The sequence below is a fragment of the Brachypodium distachyon genome, chromosome 2 (assembly GCF_000005505.3).
Source record: "Brachypodium distachyon strain Bd21 chromosome 2, Brachypodium_distachyon_v3.0, whole genome shotgun sequence".
In the NCBI taxonomy this organism is placed as follows: Eukaryota; Viridiplantae; Streptophyta; class Magnoliopsida; order Poales; family Poaceae; genus Brachypodium; species Brachypodium distachyon.
Genome location: NC_016132.3, coordinates 1,094,883 through 1,099,324, shown reverse-complemented (window position 1 = coordinate 1,099,324; position 4,442 = coordinate 1,094,883). Strand labels below are relative to the sequence as shown.

Below are 4,442 nucleotides of genomic sequence, written 5' to 3'. Positions count from 1 at the left end.
ATGGGCCCCTCAGGGGCCTGAGGGGGAGAACCCTGCCCGGGAACGCAACGGACCGAATCACGGTTTCCATGGGCTGCAGGTTAAGGTATACGGCCCGTGGGCCCGAATTGCAACTAGTAGTTCCTACCATTGAGAACCCATGGTGACGACATACGTCTCGGCTAAACTCTTCGGAGATTTGGAGACGGAATTAGCTTGGCGTGCGATTCTTGTACGATGCAGCTTACCAGCCATTCAAATTGAAAGACTGAGCGGAGCCGACCCAATGATGCACATGATTTGCGTGCTAGGCTCTGAAGATCCGAAGCTCCTGGTGCGATGCCATTGGCCGATTTCCATAATGCAAACATTTGTATACGAAAAAAAATTGAAGTAATGTCGGCTGATAAGAGAGGAAGGACACAGCGCCCGTTATTGGTCGCCATATCACCTAAATAGCCAATACATACAGAACTTGGTTAACTTATGAATCCTTCAGTAATATAAAGATTGACATCGCTAGCTCTACCTCCTCTAGTTCAAATCTAGGCCAACCTTTATAAGACGGAAGGAATAGAAAGAATTCTGATACAGCCAATTGACGGCTAAAATTTGAGGTCGTATTGCAACTGATTCTTGATTCCCAGCCCGTTTTTCTTCTTTATCATGTAACTAAGCAATTATTTAGGTTCCTACAGAATGTTTGAATCACTACATTTTCCTATTACTGTGTTTACAAAATCACACAAATAAAGTTAGCGAGAACAAGTGGATTGGGTCTGACTATCTGATACTCGAATGCAATTTAATAGAACTGGTATATAAAAAGGCTAACTGTCTTCCTACAATATTCTTAATTATCTGCATACAGCAATTCCGGCTGATCTATACATCACAAAGATACAACTTTCATTAACGACAGAAACCACACGAATATATTCACTGCTTATAAAAGTTACAGATCTATCACCCATTGTTCTCTGGCCAGCAAATATCAACTAAGTACCCCCATTCAGTAGCATCCTTTCAGGCATCATGAACCTTTATACAAGAACAATGTAATAGGCCAATATTTCTTGCTAGATGTTGCTTCAACCGCCTCTCGAAGCTTTGCCAATATTTGCACGATTAATACAACCTACAAAACTGAAAGTCTGCTACCACAAATTAACCATGTGACAGGAAGCACGCGAGGAATCATACAACAAATCAACTAAAGCAATAGCATCTTCAAAGCACCTAAAATAGAATGCCAGGACAAGCTAGCAAGCAAAGGCAAGGGAAGAATCTTCTCAATGGAGCATGTGATGAATGCATAGAGACAAAAGCAAGCCCAGAGGACGCATGTGCCGCGCTCTTGATGCCAGATCCATACGGTATCTGATGCAAATCTACAGGCCTGAGCAAAAACAAATGAAAACCAAGAAAGAAACATGTGGCTGGCTGGCTGGCTGCAAGTAGCAAGAGGGGATCAAAGCGTCCAGAGCAAGATCTAACAGCCCCACCGCAAATGCACAATATGCCACAGGACCTGCAGGACAGGGGAAGGGGATAAAAAAGAACAGTGACATAAACATCTCACCAGCAAAGGAATAAAGCGTTGGGCAAAGTACCAAAGCACAACCTGAATCAATCTTTTTTCTCATTAGGAATAAAACAAATCGAAAACCTTGACATGCAAAACATAGATAAAAAAACTAATGAAATTAGTGAAGTAATAGACTGGTGGATCCAAGCAAGCAAGCCGCCTCAAGGGATCTGAAAACAGCATGAGCAGATTAACTAACTTGGCTCTTGGCTGCAAAAGGTTCAGATCTGAAGCGTGGTGTAAGAACAAAAGAAATGGGAAGTACTACATGGAGTTTCAACTTTGAGATAGCTAGAAAGATCAAGATGCAGAGCTCCCTTCAATCCAAACAGCGGTCGGCAAGGGGTGGATGCGGCTCCTCGGTCATGCAAACCACAAGCCTACCTCCTCCTTTCTAATGGAGATAGGATAAGTGGGAACCATGAACAAGCAGCTGTATCACCCTTCTGACAGACCTTTCATTGGAATGATAGGAGCTCCACCTCAAAACCAAACCAAAGAAACAAACAACCACATCAAAGAAAACACATCAAGATCAGAAAAAAGATGAGATCTGTGTGCTTCACAGCAACAAACAACTCAAAACGAAGCTCGAGAGCATGGAGGATGAACCCATACAATGAAGAACATGACAATAGGCTACATCTAGAAAGCCAAACTAGGCCAAGATGAGGCGAAAGACGAGTCTACATCTAGGAGAAAAAGAGGACTATTCTCTTGTGGTGTTGATGCGTGTGGAGGATGAAGAGGAAAGGGTGGCTTTATAGCGGGGGGTAAAGAAGAGGAGAGGAGGAGTCCTCTTTGGAAAGTGTTTAATGGAGAGTATTGACTGCCATTTACGATATTCCTGATCTCTCTCTATTTTTATTTTTCTGTGGTGCACGCACGAGGACGGTTTCGTATCTTTCTCCCCTCTCTCCGTAGCTGGAAGGAAGGGGGGGAAATATACTCGTGTTTAATGGAATGGTCTAGAGGAGATAGCTATTGATTTACTTGCCAAAGTTAGCCATCGACCGGCTCCTGTAGGTCCGTGGATACCTACCAACCCATATGGGTAGCGTACCGGCCTCTTCATGTCACAGGAGTATAGAATTTCTCAAAGTACCGGTACAAACAAAGCATCAAATGCACCATATATTTCGTGTACAGTAATATGTACAAAACTATTTTCTCTGATCTGAATTAATCGTCACAACTTTATCTAGACACACATGTTACTACCACAGTTGGTACCGTAACATGTTTAGAAGAAGAAGAAAAACTAACTGGCAGCCACCCATCCGCCACTACCAGTTTTTTCTTTTCCTTTTTTCTTTCCTCTTCACCATCAAGAGAAGTTGGAACGATTAAACATCCTACCGTGGGTGTTGCGGTGAACTTCCGATACAACGCAGAGGGGGCGTGCCAGGGCTTGCTGAGGAGAAAAAACCTTCTCTGATGTTCCTCCGTCTTTTGTCTTAACCGCCACTTATGATTGTCGTGAGGGCCATAAAGCTACTATGCCAGACAATTTGTAACGATGGAAACACCTTCTCTAATATCCTCCATCTCTTGTCTTAACTGTCCCTTACGGTTGCAAAGGTTGTAAAGTTCCTGCGCCAGACAATTTTGTAACGGTGCAAACACTTTCTCTAATGCTCCTACATATGTTGTCTTAACCGTCACTTATGGTTGCCGCGAAGGCTCTAAAGCTCTTGCTCCAGACAATTTTGTAACGGTGCAAACACTTTCTCTAATACTCCTCCGTCTGTTGTCCTTACATTCACTTATGGTTGCCGCGAAGGCTATAAAGCTCCTACACCAGACAATTTTGTAACGGTGGAAACACCTTTCTAATACTCATCCATCTCCTGTTTTAACCGTCACTTATGGTTACCGCGAAGGCTATAAAGCTCCTACGCCAAACAAAGTATGTAACGATGGACGGAACTAATGACAGTGAGTCATAACTTTTTCAACGATTGCTTACGACAATGCATATTAATGGCGGCAACCTCGTGCGGGGAGATTATGTGGGGATGCGGAAATCACAGCCAATGAAAATAGATTGTTTATAACGCCTCTAAACTATATACGAGTTCCCTAAATTAAATCTTCCTTAAAAAACTGTTTTCATTTATGATTTCCCTACTTTTCATGACCGGAATGACAAGTCACCCACACGTACCGAGTCCATCCATTTTCTTGGTTCAACTTCGACCATCGTTTACCAGATCAAGATTATGTATTTTATGTTGTATAAAAAACATATGTTAATTTTTTTTAGAAACACAGTACAAATGCAAATGCTCACAACACGCGCTGCACTCACCCATATGAAGGCACACACGCAAACCTAACGGCTACAAGCACCTCCGAGAAACTGAGTCGACTGATCTTGAGTGATTACTTGTGACAGATTGAGCCGATGGATTTAGTGATTGACGAAATCATTTTAACGGACACATCACCTAGCACTGAAATAAAAAACACCGATTAAATTCTGAAATAAATCCAACGATCACGTCTACGGCGATACAAGTTCTTCTAAATTCTTTCCACACGATCCTCCTAATGGCATCGAATTGGCAAATTACGGCAGTGGCAAAACGACAGACACTCAAACAAAAAGCTGAATCGCCAATACTTGTTCGAACACGTGGATCCCCGAGGGTTCGTAAGCATCGCCGGCTCACAGTAATGATGCGTGAATCGGCTAAAATACCGCCCTTTGGGAAAAGGAAATCGTGTTATCTGTCCATTCAACAAAAAAATGAGAAAAAGAAAGATACTGTGCTAGTAAAACCGTGGTATCTTTTATTTCCTTTCTTTCGCTCTAGCTCGCTCGATTCCCCCGAGCATATATTCATATTCCGTGTAATCCTTTCTTGTCGGC

The 4,442-nt window shown here is 42.6% G+C and overlaps 1 non-coding gene across 1 annotated transcript; it reads right to left on the bottom strand.

Moving 5' to 3' along the window:
* Positions 1-1,861: 1,861 nt before the first annotated feature.
* On the bottom strand, positions 1,862-2,059 carry MIR159B (microRNA MIR159b). The gene has a single exon (NR_126964.1). It is a non-coding gene; the product is annotated as a microRNA MIR159b (primary transcript).
* Positions 2,060-4,442: the final 2,383 nt, after the last annotated feature.